Source organism: Aquarana catesbeiana, linkage group LG07, assembly GCF_042186555.1.
Source record: "Aquarana catesbeiana isolate 2022-GZ linkage group LG07, ASM4218655v1, whole genome shotgun sequence".
In the NCBI taxonomy this organism is placed as follows: domain Eukaryota; kingdom Metazoa; phylum Chordata; class Amphibia; order Anura; family Ranidae; genus Aquarana; species Aquarana catesbeiana.
Genome location: NC_133330.1, coordinates 90,137,695 through 90,160,517, shown reverse-complemented (window position 1 = coordinate 90,160,517; position 22,823 = coordinate 90,137,695).

Here is a 22,823-nt window from a genome sequence, read left to right as displayed (position 1 = left end):
TACTGTAATCTGTAAGATTACAGTACTGTATGTGTTATGCTTTTTACATTTTTTTGAATTTGCCGCCAGGCTCCGCCCCCGTGCGTCGCGACGCTCGCAGGGAACGGAGCCTGGCACGGAGAGGCTTCGGAACAGGACACAGCCCGCAGACACTGCGGGGGACATCGCAGGATCCCGGGGACAAGGTAAGTAAGGAGGCACCAGGATCCTGCGATGTAATCCCGAGTGTGGCTCGGGGTTACCGCTAATGGTGCTGAATTTTAACCCCGAGCCACACTCGGGAAAACCGCCAGGGAGGTTAACCTGGGGGGCAGGATGGGCAAGACTGATGTGCACAGGGGCTGCCTGTGATTGTGTGTGGGCCAGTGATGGTTACCCTCAGAGTCTCGACAATCCACCGGGGCATGTAAAAAAAGCAGAAGGCAGAGGTCAGTAGTATGGCAGAGGTAAGTAATATGTAACTACTTACCTCTGCCATACTACTGACCTGATTTATTTGTCGGAACCACTGCATTAAGGATTACGCCGCTGCTCCCTAATAAGCTTTAACTAGTCCTGCTAAGGTTCCCTTAACAACTTAGGAATTTTTTGTTACCTTAGAAATTTTTAGGGAATGTCCGGTTCACTTTAAGGCTGGGTTCACACTATTGCGAATTGGATGTGGGTTTCTCCGCATCCAATTTGCATGACAGGAGAGTGTGCCCGGCTCTCTATGGAGCCGGTTCACATATCTCCGGGGTGGCTGCAGAACGCACTACACAGAAACGCTGAGAAGAGGGCTGTGGGACTTTAAATGAGGTCTATGACGTGTAAGTCAAAATTACCTCCATCCCTAATTATGGACACAAGAAAAGGTTTGGAACTTTAAATGAGGCATGCATTCGGGAATGAGTAACGACCTAGATGTTGGTAAAAAAAGTTTATTGCATATATTGATAAATGTAGTCAAAAACCAGTACACACATAAATGTAAGTATTATGTTGATTTGATATATATACACACACATATTAAATTCATATATATACACACATAATTGCAAGGGCATAGTACTTCATAGTGGCTCATACATCAATTTCTAAAATCATGAATTGTTGATGACATGAAAGCAGTTACCGCCAGACAATCCTTGATGATGTTGGGTTGTTCGTCCCAAGCATCTAAAAATAAATGTAAAAGTAAATATAGACTATGTATATTAGTATTAAGAAGTTAATTTGGATGTCTGATGGGGGAAAGATACTTTGTGGTCCTATAAAATCGTGAGTGTGAAATAAGAAGTGGTATGGTAATAAATGTGATGGGCAAAACCAGTGGTTTTGCTAAAGTGACATGTTGTATATAATGTCCAAGTATGAGGGGATTTACGAGTAGTGAAGGGGTATTGCATAGGAGGTCAATAATTGAACACCAGAATGAGAAAATATGAAACACAAAACAAACCGAACTACCGACAAAGTTACCTGCAGTCTCTCTATAAAAGAACTTGGTGCGGTAGTCCGAAAGTGCCAAACACAGAAACAAATCTGTTCCCATGATGGGGAGTTATATACTCCACTCTGACCGATAGTGTGCCGCCAACGTCACGTAGGCCAATGACAAAGAGGGGAGATACCAACACCTGGGTGGAAACCGCCCGATGTTTTGCGCCAAAAACCTCCCCCAATTAGCCGCGGATGAATGTACACAAAGTGCCGGTACCACGAGGCCGATCTTGTCGACCCCATGGGTCCGACGCCGGATGCACGACGTCGATGTGCAGCGAGGCATCCGCCCAAACCCTCAGCCATAGGATATAGAGAGGGGGGGGGACCCCAGGTGCGTATCGCAGCTCCCAATATGCCAGAGAAACCGGAACAACACCAAACAGACAGTCAATACCACGAGAGACATTAGACCTTGCAAGGAATGTGTAGATAATTATGATAGATCAAAGAATTACTAGAAATACGGATTTAAAGTCCCACACCTTTTCTTGTGTACACAGAAACGCTGTGCGTATTTGGCTCAGTTTCAGGGCCGAATTCAGGCAAAGATTCATCCCTGATTCATCCCTGAAATGAAGAACGGGGATGCACAGTGTTCCTGTGCGATCCGCAGCTGGTTCCAGTGTGAACCAAGCCTAAAGCCCATCTCCAGCTTCTTTTCCTCCCTGCCCATTTTTCGTAGCCTCCCTGGCGGTATTCCCGAGTGTGGCTCGGGGTTAAAATTCAGTACCATTAGCGGTAACCCCGAGCCACACTCGGGATCGCATTGCAGGATCCTGGGGCGGCGTTACTTACCTTGTCCCTGGGATCCTGCGATGTCCCCCGCAGTGTCCGAGGGCTCCGTCCTCCTCCGAAGCCTCTCCGTGCCAGGCTCCGTTCCCTGCGAGCGTCGCGACGCACGGGGGCGGAGCCTGGCGGCAAATTCAAAAAACTGTCAAAATCATAACACATACAGTACTGTAATCTTACAGATTACAGTACTGTATGAAATGATTTCACATCCCTTTTGTCCCCAGTGCTCTGGCCCATGCCCTGCATGCAGTTTTACATGATATACACTGTTCTTTCTGCCTGGAAACTGGAGATTGTCCATAGCAACCAAAAAGTGTCCCTTTACGTCAAAAGTGGCTTTAGACCAGCTAGAAAACAGCGATAGTAAATTAGAACACTTGCAGAATTGAGCGATAGTGAATTGTGGGGAAATTTATTTTATTACTATTTTTAAAAATTTTTTTTAATTATTTATTTTTATTTATTATATTATAATTTATGTTTTTGTGTTTCAAACTTTATCATACCCGGGATATCTACTAGACTCTGGTTTGGACAGATTTAAGTGTGTTATTGTTAAGACTTACAGACCTACAATATAAAACGCCAAATTTCCATGCAAAATAATGGTACCGCTTTCAGCACCTAAAATCCGAAATAATCATACCGCCAGGGAGGTTAAAGTCCACTTCCAGTAATGTGCTCTCCTTTAGCAATTAAACTGTTCAAGGAAGGCAAAGCACTAACAGTTGATGGCTACCTTCACATTGGCGATTAGGGCTGGTGTGAATAATAGTGGCAGCTATCACAGATTCCTGTTGCAGCTGTTAGCAGGTAGGTGCGGCAGCAGGCCTCCTTCACTATAATGGCAATTCAGCAGGGGCCACAGCTATTCCTGCCTCTCTGAATGGCCAATGATTACCTGCAGTGATCGCTGCTGGATGCCAGACTGGCAAAATGTCAATATAGTGAAGGGGGCCAGCAGCCACACCTAGCTGCTGAGAGCCACATCAGAAACTGTTACAATTTGCACCAGCCCTAATCACTAGTGTGAAATTAGCCTAAGGCCCCTTTCTCACTGACACGTTTTTTCTGTGTTTTTACTCTGCAAGAAAAATGTTTCCCTTTAAATCTTATGGGATGTTTCACACCACTGCGCTGTGGGTGCAGTGCATTTTGAAAAATCCTGCATGCTGCATCTTTGGTGCGGTGTTGCGGTGTGGTGGGTTTTTGAGTCACGTGTCCATTTTTCACAGGTGCGGGCAACCCATAAATGCACCAGAAAGCACAGGAAACACAACTGAAACACAGAACAATTTTGCTGCTTGCAGATTTTGATGCAGAGTAGTGTCAAAGTGCCCTAAATAGTCCTGTTCCTTCCCCCAGCTAAGCAGATGGGGCCCAGGGAAGTTTTTTTTGTAATTGCTACAGACCATGAGGTTATTCAGCAATGTCCCAAAGTAAACATTAATAGTCCTGTTCCTGTCCCCAGTTATCTACTGAATTGACAGAAAATACTGGAATGGCTGAACAGACTTAGGGTTCCTTTACGCATGTGGTGCCCTCTAAAGAGCAACCCATATTTGGATTGCTCTTTAGAAGGCATTTGACAGGCAGGGAGGAGGTGTTATATTGCTTCCTCATTACATTCAATTAAATGGAATGGGTTAAGAGAGCAGTAGTTAGGGTTGCCACCTGTCCGAGATTCACCCGAACAGTCCGGGTTTTGAATCATGTGTCCACTCTCATATTGTTGCCATCCACTACTCTACTTCTATGATCCAATGCCCTACTGACACTGTCCACTGTTTTGCTGACTGACACTGCCCACTTTTAAAGTAGGTTAAGTTCATATATTTACAGTGACATTTGTTTTTTTTAATCTAAGAATATTTTATGGATACAAAAATGCTTTTGTTTTATTTAACCATGCCACTATAAGCTCCTCACACTGTTAATGCAATTTGGACACACCTACTGTTCGCCATGGCATGCATAGAACGCCGCATTTCCACTCCCATTGGGACACCCAACAGTGCTCCAGGTCTTTTACAATCTTATAGTGTATACTACAAAAAAAAATTGTCGTGCGACACGAAAGTGTTCGGATTTGGCTCAAAGAAAAGGTGGCAACCCTAACCCTGGGGTTAAGGCCATTAGGGTCGACTGGTTTTCCTATCTTAAGGCTCCATGCACACTGGGGCTCATAAACTGCAGTTTATTGGAGTTTGGGCGTTTTTTTTAAAAAGCCAGTAAACTCCACTCTATGTTAGTCTATGTGTCCATGCACACATGGATGTTTTTTAGCTTTAATGAGCAGTGGAGTTTATGGGCTTTTTTCTGAACGCCAGAAATTCGTGCTGTTTTTCACCACCAAAAAAAAGCCAAACGCAGATAAACACGCGTTAATTAGCATTTGGCGTTCTATTTTTGTAATGCATTGTGGGAGTTTGGAATGTGTTGTGGAATTTTTGGAGTGTCCTCTGTGTATTTTTATTAAAAACGCCTATAAACGCTAACGTTATAAAACGCTCATAAACGCTCATACACACTAGTACAAAACGCTGTTAAAAGCACGTTTTTTCAACCAGTGTTATCTGCCAGCAATCTGGCGTCCAGAAAAAGCTTTTTTGAGCTTCAGTGTGCATGGAGCCTAAGGCGCCTTTCACACTGGGGCGGTGGGGGCGTCGGCGGTACAACAGCGCTATTTTTAGCGCTGCTGTACTGTCGTTCTTGCAGCGGTATTCGGCCGCTAGCGGTGTGGTTTTAACCCCTGCTGGCGGCCGAAAAAGGGTTAAAATCCCTCGTACAGCGCGGCTATAGCTGCGGTATTGCCGCGGTATAGCCGCGCTGTCCCATTGATTTCAATTCAATTCACACCGCTCCTTCACCGCTCCAAAAAAGCTGTTTGCAGGACTTTTTTCACCGCCCTGCCTGCGCACCGCTTCAGTGTGAAAGCCCTCGGGCTTTCACACTGAACAAACAGCGGAGGCTGTTTAGGGGCGGTTTTCAGGCGGTATTTTTAGCGCAATACCGCCTGAAAACCGCTCCAGTGTGAAAGGGGCCTTAAAGTCTTCTCAAGTGTCTATTCACTTGATCAGCTGTAAAATACATTGATGCACTTTCCCATACAGGAGGAGTAGTGTTGTTTTTATAAAAAGAACAACCAGTAAAAGTATCCAATAGGGGGGAATCAGAACACACACTAAAGGAGGAAGGACCTCTAGTATGAGGAGTGGACGCTACTTTCCTCAACCTTGCATCCCTAAAACTTTGTGTGAAATCTGAGATAGTTAAAGCCAGGGCCTCTGAATTAAACCTATTAAAAAAACTGTTTCGTTCATTTGCCCTCTCCACATCTCCCCCAGTATCGTCACCAACTGGCTTAAGACTTGTAATAGTTCTCATGCCACTGCAGACCTCTCTCACTTTGTTTTGCTGGAGTTTCCACTCTAGCTTTCTCCTATATTTCCCCTTAGCCTCGCTAATCTCTGCTCATTTACTAAGCTCTGGAGCAACTGCACTTTGCAAAGTGCACAGTCTTTTTGCCTTTAGTAAATCAACCCCATTGCCCATTCACAGGAGCACGGCTTGGGAGCAAGCCCCATAGCAAGAGGCTTGCTATAGGGGGCACTCAGCATGGGGGAGGAGCCAGGACTGCCCGCAGGGGACCCAAAAAAAAGAGGATCCGGGCTGCTCTGTGCAAAACCATTACACAAAGCAGGTAAGTGTAACATGTTTGTTATTTTTTTTTAATCACAACCTTTACAATCCTTTTAAGTTCTTTTAATGATGGGGGCTCAGCGTCACATGTGGGCCATTACTTAAGGCAATTACAGCCTGCCTCTAAATGCCCACTCTTCTACACTGACATCCACCCTTTAAGGCATGTTAACATTTGCACTGCTTGCATTAGAGCAGAAGGCTCTTGAGTACTGTGGCAGGTTGTTGTTATGTTTTTAGGAAGCTATGTGCAGAGTATAATGCCGCGTACACATGACCGGACTTTCCGTCAGAATAGACTCCTATGGTCTTTCCGACAGAGTTCCGATGGAGTTCCGCTGAAACGGACTTGCCTACACATGATCACACCAAAGTCCGATTGTTTAGAACGCGATGATGTACGACGGGACTAGAAAAAAGAAGTTCAATAGCCAGTAGCCAATAGCTGCCCTTGCGTCGTTTTTGGTCCATCTGAATAGCATACAGAAGAGCAGTTTTCCTGATAGGAACTGATTCCGTCGGAAAGATTTGAAACATGTTCTGTTTCTAGGTCCGTCAGAATTTTAGAAAGAAAAAGTCAGATGAAGCCCACACACGATCGTAATGTCCAACGGAATGATTTCGTCTGACCTTTTCTGCCGGAAAGTCCGGTTGTGTGTATGCGACATTAGAAGGGTTACTACTCTGGTGAGGTTTTTTTGTCTTTTGTGTACAGAAGGCAAGATGCCAAAGATTGCTGACCTCTGAAGAGGGGTGCATATGGTGAGGCCTATGGACTAGAAGGAACTGACTCCATGATTTGGGGACATCATGGCACACAGTAGACCCCCCACCTCTGTCACTATACTTGGATGGGATCTGTAGGTTTTTCCCTAATGCTCCGTACACACGATTGGACATTGATCGGACCTTCTGACAACAAAATCCATGGATTTTTTCCAATGGATGTTGGCTCAAAGTTGTTTTGCATACACACGGTCGCACAAAGTTGTCGGAATTTCCGATCGCCAAGAACGTGGTGACGTACACCACGTACGATGAGGCTAGAAAGGCCAGTTCAGAACCAAGCGCGGCACCCTTTGGGCTCCTTTTGCTAATCTCGTGTTAGTAAAAGTTTGGTGAGAGACGATTCGCGCTTTTTCAGACTCGTGGTTTTCAGATAATTTTCTGCTGTTCAGTTTGTGCTTGTGGGTTTGTATCTGCTCTTCAGTACGTGCAGCAAGTGACGTGTGACTCTGTCATTGTGTTCTTGTTCGTTTGTTACTGTTTTTCAGGTCGCTCTTCACAGGCCTTCCTGTTCTTCAGTGCGTTCTGTTACTTCGTTCTGAGCAACCGACAGTTTTCTAGCCATGTTGTGTATACGTACTCCTCGTAGAGTTCATGCTGTGTGGGGGCTTGGTGTTGGGGTCCTGACCTTGACACAAGTCCAGTCCATGAACAGGGTGGGAGGAGTTCATGGACCAAGAACTGGTTGCTTCAGCGTGACCAGTTCTGTCATATGCCTTTGCTCCGTGAGATCCGTGAAAATAATCCTGATGATTTCAGGAACTCTCTCCGGGTAACGGACCCGTATTTCACCATTTGTTGGCTTTGCTGACCCCTTATATTAGCAGGCAGGATACCTGCATGATTCAAGCCATCACTCCGGAGCAGAGGCTTGTCGCCACCCTGCGGTACTTGGCGACGGGGAGAAGTCTGCAGGACAGGCATCTCCCCCCCAGGCTCTGGGTATCATTATCCCAGAGACCTGTTCTGCCATCATACAGGTCCTGCAGAAGGAGTATATTAAGGTAAGATTTATCCTTTAATATCACATTTTATTGTATTTAATGTTTGATAATATATTGTATTTCTTTCCTCATTCCCTAATTACCATGATTGTAATATGCTGTGAATGCCCCCTTTGTCCTCATGCATGCTGGATTTTTATGTAATTTTTTTTTGTCCTTCATACATATTTGCCTTCACTTACCTCCCCAGCATGGTCTCCTGGCCCTATATTCACCTCATGTAGTCACTTAACAATGTATTTTATCAGCTCCATAGTAATGCTTTACTCCAAACACCCCCTAAAATTTTATTTTTATTTACACCTATACACATGGCGGAGTATAAACTGAATCATATCATCCTGGCGTGCTGTGTTCTACACAACTTTTTACGGAAACATTTTGCCAACTATGCTGGCTCAGTTGGGCCTGAGGCTGGAATTCAAAATAAACCAACCCCGACGGCGCTTGAAAGTGGCCGTCCTGGCTTGCCCCCGTCTAAGATACCTTGAATACTTTGCGGGTAGGGGGGCTATCAATATGCCAGACAATGTCTGAAACCTTTTTCAAATAAAAAAAAATTACTAAAATCTTTGGTGACATTTACTGCTTGTGTTTCTTTTAGCTGACCCTGACAGAAATGTGGTGAGTCCTGAAAATGGCGTGATTGTGTAACCTTACAAAGCACTGTTGGGTGTTATTTACTAAAGGCAAAGACACTTTGCACTACAAGTGCACTTGAAACTGCACTTGTAGTGCAAAGTGGATTTTCCCTTAGGAAATAACCCCCATTGTCAGTGAAAACACCAATTAGAGCGCAACAAAAGTATTGGAGCGTTAAAACAATAATCCACACATTCTTGATTAACAATCTTTTTAATACCAGCACAATCACATGTGCATTTAGAAAAGGTTTTTAAAACAAACCAACATGTTTGTTGTATAACAATTTTTGGGGTCACATTAGAAAAAGTAGAAATGTCCATTTATGATAAAACAGGCATGTTTAAAACCAACAAGAAAGACACAAATCTTGAACTTAAAAAGTTCACATTTGGTAGAACTTGAAGGCAATATCAGACATGAGTATTTACAAACTGTGTTTGATATTGCGTTCAGATGGGGTGAAGTCACCCCTAGAAAAGCCAAATTTTGAAAATGCACACCAATTGCCGAATGTCAACATGTGCTAGCTGCCATCATGGGGGATCAAAGGACGTGTTTTGTGGGTGCAACCCCTTCCTCACAGCTACTTTATTATTGAGGAAGGGGTTGCACCCCCAAAACACATCCATTGATCTCCCGTGATGGCAGATAGCACATGTTGACACACTGTGTGCCTCTTCAAAATTTGGCTTTTCTTAAATATGTCAAAAAATGCTAAAAATTTTTAGGTCACAAAAAGCCCCCCAAAAAATAGGGATATCGAGGGGTTTTAAACTCTCCCTAAAACATCAGTGATGTTCTTCACTTTTTGAAGAACATTGTTGATGTTTTTCTTGATGTTTTCCAAGTCCCAATTACCCCCCATGATCTCCCCAATCAGGATCTGTGCACTTTCCGAGGTGAAAGGATCTGGATCCACAACACCACAATCACCTAAAAAGATAGAAACCAAAAAACACCATGTATTATAAATATGCCGTCATCCATCTCTTACCTGAGCCTGTGGTCGCAGACACTCACCTGTTGTGGTGCCAATTTCCACCACGTCTTCCTCTTCCTGCTCTGCGTTGCTTGGGTGGATTTCCCCTTCTTCCAGAGGTGGGGGGTTTGTGGTCTCCTCGGATGAGGGGTGTCCTCCGAGTCTTTTCTCCCCTATGTAAAAAAAAATTGGTATACTTAGCACACAGATATTTGATGTCAGAACTATAAATATGAAACATTGTTTGGAAGTGGGATACAATTGTCTATTTTGGCAGAGTTCCAAGATATAGAATTTTTAGTGTCCTTTGTCAAGGTTCAATACTTTACCTGTTTTGTACAAGCTTCACAGATGGAGACACCCCTATATTATACACTGGAGCACCTGTGTGGGACCCCCTAATAAAAAGGGTGTTCTTGTGTCCCACACTAGTGCTCCAGCGTCCAGATGTGAAAACTGCTGCTGAGTGTCCTATCCTTACACAGAATCTAGTTTGCATTTCATTTTAGTTACAAACCCACATCTACACAACCAAATTATTTGCAGACAAGTAGGCTATAAAAAATGTGGGCAAATGCATATGGCCAAAACAATGGTGTTTTCTAGGCCGAACGAACAATGTTTGATACGAATGAATAATGTGCCCATGAAAATGAAAGTTGCCATTTTAAACTGGATAACAGTTAAGAAAAGCACATGGAGCAGCATGAACGTGATAAACATAAAGAATAGGAACACAGCACAACTACTTACTTTTTTGCAGCACTCTCCGGATCTTTCGGTACTGCTCGTGCTCTCTTAATTTCAGGTCCGACCACCGCTTCCTGAGCTGATCTTTCGATCGTCGTACCCTGAAATTCCGGTGCAGACTCTTGACCACTTTCGCCATTATCTTGGCCTTTCTGACATTGGGGTTGGGGTAGGGTTCATACTTCCCATCATAGTCGGCCCTCTTCAGGATGTCCACCATCTCCAACATCTCCCCAAAAGACATATTTGAGGCCTTAAATCGTCTCCTTCTGGATCGGGACGTTTCAGGCTCCGGGCTTTCCTCCTCTGCCGTTGCTGTAATTAATAGACACCTGCTCCGACTCTGCCATGTGCTCTTTCCCCACTGCGCCGAATGAGAAGGGGCGGGGAATAGACTAGAAAGAACGTCAGGGGCGGGCGGAGTTTCACGCATGCGCAGTGTCCATAAAGCGTAACACGCGTGCGTAGTACATACGATCTGTGAGCGGAGGAAGGATTAACGGAGGCACCGATCGTGATTGCGAAGGTAAGATTTAACATTGGGCCTATACTGCTTCTAGATTGAGGCCTGCATTTGCACAAGTTTAGAAGACTTTAGGCTGACATTAGGGTTGGTCTTGTGTTGTGTCTTGCAGTGAAAATGGATATCTTGAAAGATAAGGACTTTATGCCAATCTTCATTGATATGTTCAGGGAGCTGCCCTGTCTTGGCAGATAAACCACCCTGATTATAAGAACCAAACAAAGAGGAAAATTTGTTGGAATTTGTGAAGACGGTGATCCCCACGGCAGACATCACCAATTTGAAGATCCTAATTGGTGGCCTGAGGAGCACTTACCTAAGGGAGCACAAGAAGGTCCAGGATTCCCAGAGATCAGGAGCTGCAGATGACATTTATGTCCCCAGGCTGTGGTACTATGGCAGACTGCATTTTCTGGCAGGTCAGACTGAACCCAGGCCAGCACTCTCCACTCTTCCTTCCACGCTTCCTTCCGCCCCAGCTGAGGCTTCTGACACCCAACCTGGGCCTTCCAGGCAGCAACAAGTGGAGGAGCCCAGCTTGAGCCAGGTATAGCATTCTTCTAAATATTTCTGGTTGTCCAATCAATGATGTTAAACATATGTTAGTTAGGATTGCTAATTTGTGATTGTGATTGATGAAGCAAAAACTAAAACCATGTCCCTTTTTCATACACAGGGAAGTCTCGGCCAGGAGGTGGCCGGGCCAAGCAGACTGCCCGATACCCAGGTCCCTACCCTCCACCTTCAAAGAAAAAGTGGCAGGAAGAGGAGTAACCTGGAGGAGGCTGCCATAAGCCTCTTTTGGAAGGCTACAGAGGCCCTGAGAACCCCCCACACTGTGGAGGAGGACTTTGCTGGCCTAACTGCCTGCAAAATGATGGAGATGGAGGAGGGCTCCAGTGTGAGTTCTTAATTTTGGAAGCTTTCAATAAGGGGTTGAGGGGCCAAATAACATGCGCTACCCACATTTGTGACCTCACACATAGTCCTCCTCCTCCTCCTCCAGGTCCTCCTCCTCCTCCAGGTCCTACTCCTCCTCCTCCAGGTCATACTCCTCCTCCTGCCACATCTCCAACACCAGAGCCACAGCCGGGAAGGAAGCATGGAAGGAAGACCAGAAATGATGGCCCTGGGTTCAGTCTGGTCTGGCAAAAGATGCAGCCTCTTGTAGTACCACAGCTTGGGGACACAGATGTCATCTGCTGCTTTAAGGATCTCTGGGACTTCTGGACCAGACTGCACTCCCTTAGATATGGACTCCTCAGGCCACCAATTTTGCTGTAAAATAATTGATGTGTGTCCTGGGGGTCCAAGGCTTCGCCAATTTATGTTTATCCAGCGTTGCCTCCCTTTTTGTTTGGTTCTGAGCCCTTAATAAAGGAATTTTTGGTTCAATTATACTCGCCTATGTGTGTTTTCCTTCAAAAAGGACAGTTTGTTTGTGAGGATTCAGGTTTCAAAAATATAATGTGAAATTAACAAGGGACACCAACACCAAGCAACCTTCTTGAGATTAAATAATACAAGATAATAATGGTGTTGTGGTAACTTGACACACGAAACACACACAAAAATATTATGGAGTAAAACCAATTAAAAAAAAAAAAAAAAACATCAGCCTTGAAAAAAATACAAAACCCCGCAAAGAATTGCAAAAAACAAATTTGGTCAGATGTGACAAATCAAAATATATTGAGGCAATCACAATAAATTATAAAGAAAGAAGTTTGTGAGAACTCTGTGTGAATATGAGCAGCAAAACTACTTCATTCTTCTCACATTATAAAGAAGAAGAGAGTGCACTGTATTAAACCATTTTTCACGTTGCAGCGTGACGAAAGTGCTCTATCCATTCCGAATGCTAATTTTACCAGACCAAGCTGTTCCGTCTCAGAATTTCTTCTGAGCATGCATGGCACTTTGTGCGTCAGAATTGACGCGATCGGATTTTGTTGTCGGAAAACCAGCACATTTTCCGTCGGAAAATCCGACCGTGTATACGGGGCATAACAGTGGATTCTAGCCATTTTTGGGGACTAAAGCTATCATTGCAGATGGAACTGTATTAGCTGGAAGAAATGTTGCACTGGATTTATGTTCCTTGTTTTTATTGTTAAGTAGAACATTTGAACATTTTCACAGTAAATACGTTAAAAAAAATGTCACTTTGCCTCCATGTAATGCTTATGGTAATCAATCGCATGCATAGTCAGTGCGATTGCTTTAATGCCTCAGGCAATCAGGCACAGCAGTAAAGCCCCATGATATTTAATTCACAAGAAAAACCTTTAGCAGGAGAGGTGGTGATCAGCTACTGGGGCCATTTGGAATGGTGATCATGTTGGTTCCTTGGTGTAACCTATAGAATACCGGGCCACCTGTGTCTCACCATCCCCAGCTGTGTAAGTGACCATCTTGCAATGGACCACCATGATTTATGAGGCCTCTGCATGGAAGTGTGAAGTGTTCCAGATATAGGGCCTGGTAAGAGAACTATCAATACACTGTAGTCGAAAATGTCAGGATGAGGTGGAGCTTTGGCACACAGTTATTATAAAGATGTTATGTAAAAGGTCCCTGTAGCACTGGGAACTGGCTCAACAACCCGGACGCTGTGGAGCCTTACAACAAGCACCATGCCAGCACCTCCTCCTACCACATGATCTGCTTGCATTTAATAGAGAAACACAAAGACCTAGTGATGACATCACTGGGTCTAAAATAAGGTATGTAATGAGAAAGAATTTTTACATTTTCATTAGCATGATGATGAGGGGGGAAGGAGGAAACAGGAAAGGCAAAATAAATGCAGATTAAACTTCAGATTTAACTATATCAAGCTTGAGAGACAGCTCAATATTGTTAATTCAGACTAAATCTTCTTTAATAATACGAAAGGAAATTCTTTTTTGAAATTGGGTAATATCCGCAGCTCCCAAGGGGGTCCTTATCCGTCTCCTCTTATAGTAAAGTGCCCTTGACATCTTTAATCATGTAGAGCTATAAGAACAAAATCAAATGCAAATGCAAAAGTTTGAGCCTCTTCTACCATTTCCTGCCCATCTGATACTGTAATTTGAAGGTCTTTCTGTTAGTTCCAGTGGATCAGTGGCCTAACAATAGCCAAAGCAGCCCACATGGCTGCAATGGTGCTTGGGGGTAGAAGGGGGTCCCATTAGGGGGGCTGTTGAGGCAATTTAAACATAGAAAATCTGTGTATATGTGAAGAATGCACAAATCCATCACCAGGGGCGGATTACCAAATAGGCAGAGTATGGGCCCCAGACCATTTAAGGGCCCAACAACAACAGCCCAAAATAATATTGATTTGATCTTGGAAGAAAATTACAATTAATTTTATTGCTTACAAAAGATAAAAAAAAATAATCAAATAAACAAAGACTTTACATTAAAGACTCTACAGAGAAAACACTGTATGTAATGTATCCAATAACAACCTAAAGTACTATAAACTATAGACATCGGGTTCGCATTACAGTTTGTCTCTTAAAAGTTTATCTTCTTTCAGCTGTCAGTTTGCAAAAGATTTTGGTGCAACCTACATATGTGTAATGTATAGTAGAGATGGTCATCTCCATCTAGTGTCTGAGGTGCACACTACCTAGTTCAATGTTATTCCACTAGAGCTTCAGAAACCTACAAGAGGGTCCCCAAGAATTCAACTACCTAGGGGCCTCCACAGAGTTTCATCAGAAACTATCCATCACTGTATTATTAGGAATTAGTGAGGTTGCCGTTGACAGTGATCCTGTACCCTTTGTAACAGTAGATCGTTGTAGTATCTTTGGGAGGTGGACCATCAGAAGCCATACAGGGATTGATACCAAAAATCCTGGGTTTATTTAAAGAGCTCCATAGTACCACCTACTTTAGCTGTAAGATATTCCATCTTCCTCACATGAGCAACAACATCTAAAGCCTTGTACACAAGATCGGATTATTGGCCAACAAAGCGTCAGACTTTTGTCCGAAGGGCATGTGCCAGGAACTTGTCTTACATACAAACGGTACACAATTGTCAGTCAACAAACACGAACGTAGTGACGTACTACGTGGAATTTCAGCTCTTGAACGCCACCCTTTGAGCACCTTCTGCTAATGTCGTGTTTGGTAAGCATTGATTCTGAGCATGCGTGTTTGTACTTTGGACTTTTGTGTGACAGACTTGTGTACATACGATACGAAAATCTGACAACAGTCCATTGTTAGTCGAAAATTTACTAGCCTGCCATCCAACATTTGTTGGCGGAAAGTTGGACAACAATTGTCTGAAGGAGCGTACTAACGGTTGGATTTTAGGCAAACAATCTGATATCACACAATTCCCTGCTGAAAATCCGATCGTGTGTACGAGGCTTAAGAGCCAAGCTTGTGATGCGGTCTCAAAGGAAAGCCAATGTAAAGAGATGGTTTGCCTGGCAGCCGTTAAGATGTTTTTTGTTTTTTTTTTATAATATTTGGAAATGCCGGGGAAGGATAGTCCCAAGGGGCAGTGAATGGGGTCTGATTTTATATTTGAGTATTGCCATAATATATGATATAATGTTGCTTTACCAGACCTACATCTCCAGCACATCTCAGATATTGTGAGGTTAGAAGCATGTAACACCTCAGGCGTTTTGTACCAGAACATCCATATTCTGTACCCTTTGAAGCATGTCCTATCAAGAAGAGCTGATATCAGGGGTACAGGAGAAGACTTCAGAATCGTTGTTGCTAGTCACAGATCCACTTTGCAGGCTGTTCAGTAAGAAGAATTTGTTTACAAAAGAAAAGCTTCTCCACGCTCCGCACTTTTTTGGATGTCCTTTAGGCAGAAAATAAAAGGGAACACAAGGGTGCACCACTATTGCAATAACAACTTTTATTTAACAAATAATAATTAAAACAAATAGGCACTCAGTCACATGACTCCATTAGGGTGTTTCTGGGACCTATCCCCCCTTTCTCTAGTCTAAAACACATGTCATCATGGCAATGTGAGGGGGGGAGTGTCTATGATTCACTCTATTAGAGGGACGTCGGTTTCCATCTCCTCAGAGCCCCATAGGGGATTGACAGACGCCAGGAGTCGGAGTGCTCTGCCTTGCAAGTCTGCTGGTAATAGTGCAGAGGAAGGATTCTACTGTCGTATACCAGGCTGTGTCTCTGGCAAAATTATAGCCACACATCTGTGACAGGCTTTGAATGGCAGTTTTTCAAATAAAAGTTTTTCAAATAAAAGGAACATAAAAGACAGTTACATTACAGTTGCCAACAATACTTAAACAATGGCTGAAAGCCTAGAAATATAACAAAGTAGGCCTTTGAAAGCAGTCTAATGACATAGCAGAAGGTCTTAGGAATCAGTAGAGGTGTTCAATAAAGGTCTGGTGACTGACCAATAACAAATATAGTATCATTGGGAGGTGGACGGTAGGGAGGGTAAGCCATACAGGGATTAATACCAAAAATCCCGGGTTTATTTAAAGAGCTCCATAGTTCCACCTACTTTAGCTGTGAGATATTCCATCCTTATTACACCAGCAACAACATCTAAGTGTCAAGCCTGTGATAGGTTCTCAGAGAAAAGCCAATGTAAAAAGATGGTTTGCCTTGCAGCCGTCAAGATGTGAGAGGCAAAGTTTTTTTTTATTAAAATTTGGAAATGCCAGGGAAGGGTAGTCCCAAGAGGCAGTGAATGGGATATGAGGGGAGTGTGACATTTAAAACCTGGTTTAGAAGTGACATCACTTGGGGCCATAGAGGCTGAATACAGGAGTATTGCCAAAATATATCATATAAGGTTCCTTTACCAGACCTACATCTCCAGCACATCTCTGATATTGTCAGGTTAGAAGCATGTAACACCTCAGGTATTTTGTACCAGAACATCCATAGCTTGTAGGTGTTCTTGTACACCATGCAAAGAGATGATTTAGAAGCCAAATCCTGTAATCTTTCCCTGCATTTTAGGGGAATAATGCATTGGAGAGCCCATTCCCACTCATGCATTTATAAATAAGGGTCATTCTACAGCGATTGGTTCTCATAAAGAAGTTTATATATAGAGGAGATCAAACGAAGCTGGGTCAAATGGTGTTGGCGTATCCAAAACCATGGAAGGGCATAAAGAGGCCAAATAATGCCTGAATTGTAAATTCATATAGAAGAGCTGTTTAGGGTTATGTTTATTGGCTTGCAACTCCTCAAAAGGAACACATTTTATGAGAAATGAGGTGGATAAAACAAAGGGTTTTTTTTTTTGCGCTACTGGTGCCCTTCCATTGTGTTCCCTTTTGTTTAGAAGAATTCATTTAGCTGTTTTAGCAGAATAGATTTATTGCCCTCAGAATTTCTGGTCATCCTGACCAGCACTAACATTAACCCTGTTTGCCTAAAGCCGGCCATAGATGGTTCAAATCTCATACAGTTCAGCAGGGACCGGGCGAGATTCAAACCATCAATGAGCAGGCTGATTGTACCCAAGTCTATCCATCAGTCAACTTGGGTACAACAAGCATGCTGGATTTTTACTTGTGATTAATGCCAGAGGCTAGAGCCTCTAGCATTAATCACTGTGTTCTCCTCCGAGAGAACACAATAGTTCCATGGGAGGGATTCCCCCATCAAGACTGACTGTGACAATGGAGGAATCAAGCGATTTTCTTTCCTGCAACCATGGTATCATCTATGGCCAGCTTTACACAGTCTTCTTCATGCTGTAGTCCAAAAGTGTTTCTTGCAGCCTTGTGGAGTGTTTTATGGATGGTAAAAGTTTAACCACCACTTTTTATCACCCCACAACCACAAGTGTAAACCAGGTCTAATGCCTTGAAATCTGAGATGCTAAAAAAGACCGGTGGTCAAATACTAAGTTGTTAGCTAGAAAATTAATGTTAAAAGTTCATTCCATACACTGATGCCCCCCTTTATCCCTGTCCACAGCACCAATCCCTAGTAATATACCAACTACTCTGACTGCTGACCTGCTACATGTCTTTGATTTAGACATACTTTATGTGAAGATCAATGACAGTACAGAGGTTTCCATAACATTGTTGCTATGGGGATTCATGATCTCTAGTTCTCCCTGTGGTGGAGCTTACATAGTCTTTCAATTTAATATATTGTGGCCCTTTGAAGAAGTCGGTTGACAAAATGCTGCGTCAGAACAATGCTGCAAGGTGACTGCTGATGACGTAGCGCATTATCCTGGTGGTGACTTGGAGTCTGGAACACTGAATAGGCAGGTGAGACACCGGGGTGTGTGACACTGAGAAAAGCAGGGATGAGCTCTAGAAGTAAGAATGTTGCAGACTGGATATGATAAGCCCCGTTTTTTTAAGCTATTTGTGAGTAGTATACAGGTACAGGATCACCTGTGAGCCAAGCTGTATATTGAGAGGTGTATTGGTAATGAAGCTGCGTTTGCTGAGCTTTTAATGTGAGGCAAGAACATCTGATGAGTCATCTCCACTAAGGTGGCTTGCGGTGGAGCACTCAGGGTGATTTGTGGAGGTGTAAAGCCTAGTACACACGATCGGATTTTCCGACTGTTTGTACACTCTATCAGACAATTGTTAGATTTTCCACGGACAAATGCTGGATGACAGGCTTTAAAATTTTCCGCTGACAACGGTCTGTTGTCGGATTTTCCCAGCGTGTGTACACAAGTCCGTCGGACAAAAGTCCAAAGTAGAAACACGCATGCTCAGAAGCAGGACGAAGCGGTCGGTCTTGTAAAACTAGCGTTTGTAATGGAGAATTCACATTCGTGACGTGGCAAATTATGAAATCTCTAAGTACAGCGCACATTCTCTTCTTTTTTATAATGGGATAATAATGAAGCTGCTTTGCTGGTGATACTGATGGAGTTATGGCAAACAAATTTTCAAAGGTTTTTTTTTTCTAGTGATATCAAGAATAATATTATTATGCTTGTTATTTATTTTTGGTGCAAGTTACCACAACATCATTATCCCGTAGTTTTTAAGATCAAAGATACAACTATGTTGGTGTCCCTTGTCAATTTTACATTGTATTTTTAAAAATGTAACTGCCTAATCCCAAAATGTCATTTGAAGTAAAACACATAGCCAAGTATTATTCTCCACATTTTTTTTTATTGTGCATTTAAAAAAAATAAATAAATAAAATTAGACATGCTATCTGCCAATAGAACTTAACCAAAAAAGTGCATTCTTTGCATCCAAAAATATATAAAATATAACAAATCAAATCATTATTCAACCAAAAAATAAAATAAAAGCCTCATGCATGTGTCCTGCTTCTTAATATAGGGGGTCAACAATGCCAAGAGTTGGTGAAAGCAGGGGTCCATCATCTGGAGATAATTCCAGATGAATTATCAGCGAAAGCGCGAATCAACACTCACCAAATTTCTACTAACACAAAATTAGCAGAAGGAGCCCAAAGGGTGGCGCCTGACAATTGAACTTCCTCTTTATCGGCTCGTAGTACGTCTAGTACGTCACTACATTCATGTTTGTTGGCCGTGTAACGTTTGTTTGCCAGATAAAATAGAAGGCACACGCCCTTCGAACAAAAGTCCGAAGCTTTGTCTGCGGAAAATTCGATCGTGTGTACGAGGCTTAAATGTGTACATTTGGACTTTTCCTGATAATCACAACATCAGCTTTACACACCTTTCTTGTTAGGACTTTTCTGACACTTTGAACTTTTAATTGATAAGATACCCTGCGCCTTCTAATCTATGTATTTTCTTTAGATTTGTATATTTAGTTAATTTAAAGAGGCAGCGGAGAGACAATTTCACTGTTTTCTATTGTCACTGATTGTTTTATTGCTTTATTGTGATATTTTGTGGAAATACAGTACACTTTTTTCGTTATTGACAGGAACCATGAATCAGACTGAGACAGAAGTGCAGTAAAAATCACACTGTTTAATAATAATAATGGTAAAAGGTAAACAGAGCAAACATGGCCAAAACATAGCCAGTAACCAGAACGGATAGTCAGACAAGCCAGGACATCAGGGAACCAGGGATCAGCATACTTCAGAACAGGCCAGGAAATCAGGAAACCGGAGAATCAAAGTAGTGGGGACAGCAAGCAGGATCAGGAACCAGAAGGGACATCAACCAAGCAAGTCTTAACAGGAACACAGGAGAGAGTCTCTTGATATGTTGACCAAGGTGAAGGCAGAGAGGATCTGGACTGAACAGCTTAAGTAGCCAGCAGGACTGACAAGCAGGATATCATCACCAGGTGAGTCACTGTGGAAATATTAGAGCTGCCAATTAACCGACAGCTGCTCTGAGAAGGAAGGGTTGAGCCCAGCCCTGACAGTACCTCCTCCTCAATGACCCCTCCCCTTCGGAGGACCACCAGGTTTGAGGGGAAAACAACTATGGGAAGCACAGAGGAGGACAGGGGCATGTACGTCCGAGGATGAGACCCAAGAGCGTTGCCCTGCACCGTACCCTTTCCAATGAACCAGGTACTATATGCGCCCATGAAACCTACGGGAGTCAACAATGGATTGTACTTAATACTCCTCATGGTTTTCAACCTGCACTGGTGAGGACATGGCACAGAAGTGGTGAAGCGGTTGCAGACCAAAGGTTTTAATAAGGAGGTATGAAATACATTTGAGATACACATATTCGAAGGAAGGTCTAAAGTGTAAGCCAATGGGTTAATCCTGAGAATACGGAAAGGCCCAATAAACTGAGGTGCCAACTTCAGTGAGGGAACACGGAGTCGGAGGTTGCGAGATGACAGCCAGACCCTGTCCTCAACCTTGTAGGAAGGTGCAGGCAGGCGTCTGCGGTCAGAATGGAGTCTGTACCCATCATTGGCATGTCGCAAGGACTCCTGGACTTGTACCCAAGTGGAATGAAGACCACGGAGATACTCTTCTAACACAGGAATGCTCTGAGGAGCAAATGAGTAAAGCAACATGGATGGTTGGAAACCATAGTTTGCCATAAATGGGGACAATCGGGAAGCAGAATTCATGGCACTATTGTGAGCAAACTCTGCCCAAGGTAAGAGGTCTGACCAGTTGTTATGATGGTCAGAAATATAGCAAAGTAGAAACTGCTCCAAGGACTGGTTGCCTCGTTCTGAGGCTCCAATAGACTGCGGGTGATACGCAGAGGAGAAAGAAAGCTGAATTCCCAACTGTGCACAAAAGGCTCACCAGAACCGGGACACAAACTGACTACCCCTGTCCGAGATGATCACCAAGGGTAGCCCATGTAAGCAAAAGATCTTCGGAGATGTGGGCAACTTTTTAAGTGAAATACAATGAGACATTTTCGAGAGGTTCTCTCCCTCTCTCCCTCTCCCATCTCTATAGCCTGTAAACAGGCTAGAGGTTCATTTGGCAGTGTGGAATTGACACAGATAGGACATATCCTTGGACATGTCCTCCAAAGACATATCCTTGGAGGACTGCTCTTTCCAACAATTATTTTTCTTTTAAAGAAATGACAGTCTATCAATTCTTTTGTTTAATCTGCAGATTATATTTTTTTCTGCCCAAACGACACAGCACATGGCTGTCAGCATTGGACTTTGCTTGAAACATCCACAATCAGCATTATCCTTTCTTTGTCTTCTCCTAGTGACAGGTTGATATTAATAGTAATTACGTAATTGCTGTGTAAAGGCAGTGTGGTTCCATTGAGGAAAGTTACCCTGTCTTCCAGCAATAGTTCCATCATTTTAGCATCAAGTTCTTTAAGTAACTGACAGTTTATTTATCCTCTCATTTAATCTGCAGATTTTGTTAACCTCTGCCTAAACGAGACAGCATATGGCTGTCAGCGTTGGATCTTGCTGTGTTGGAAATACCTGCAACCAGCATTAACTTCCCTCTTGTCTTGTCTTGTCTCATCCTTTACCACCATTATAGCTTAAATCATTATCACTACTATTATTATAATACCACTATCACCATTATTATAACATCATTACTACTTTTATTAAGTAAATGTGAGAAATAAAAATGTAATTCAATCATGGTTATTTTATAGACTGAATGTGAGGAACCAAAACTAAACATAGGAGAGAAGTTTATTAACCAATCACCTGGGTAATGGACCACCCATGTCACCACGATAACAGAAATGACCTAAATGTCTAAATCATTTCTTTTGACTGCAACATATAAGGTAAATATTATTGAATTTAAGACATTTCCGGAATGAAGGTATGTGTAATTTAACCCTTGATGGAGCCCCCTGGGAGGGGAACACATATAATTAACCTTGAATATAAAACAAATAAATAATTTATTACGTGAAGGTGTGGGTGACACTTCTGTCACCCACCAATTGAAAGAACTAATAAAGCATTAAATAGAATGAATTAAGCTGGAGGAGGAGGAGGAGGAGAAGGGGGAGGGAGATTGCCCATCTTGGGACCACTTATGGTTAAACTGCGAGGAATATCTGGATACACATTATTGCAGTCCATGGGGAGGAATTATGGCATGATGTATGAAAATGCACTATATTTGAATGACTATTTAAGATCAATTTTGTCACTCTATTTAGATTGCAGCAATTCAAGTCTGCTAGCTCCCGATGAAGAGGACCATGTCCATGAAACGCATTGAGCTGAAAGACTTTCTATAAATCACTGCAGTGGTTTAAAATGACCATTTTATAATTGTATTTTATTATAAGTTTATATATTTTTTAAAAGAAATGAAATAAAATGTTACATATTTTACTAAAATGTTGTGCCTCAAAAGTCCCATATGTTACTACAGATACTTTTTCGATACATAAGGATAACTGTGTTGCCCTGAGAGATGAGTAACTCCACAATAAAATCCATAGACAGGTGGGTCCAAGGCCTCTCTCCATTGGGTATGGGTTGTAGGAGGCCCACTGGAAGGTGTCATGGTGTCTTACTCTGAGCACACACGGAACAAGCAGCTACAAAGGCAGCTACATCAGCACTAAGACTAGGCCACCAGAATTCTTGGGAAATGGCCCAAAAGAGTTGCTTCTTCCCTGGGTGGCCAGCAGCCTTGAGAGAATGGTAAATCTGGAGCACGGCAGTACGGAGACTCTAAGCGACAACGCAGCGGTCACAAGGTTTCTGAGAAGGAGCATGGATCTGAGCGGCAAGAATTTTGTCACCCAAAGGAGAAG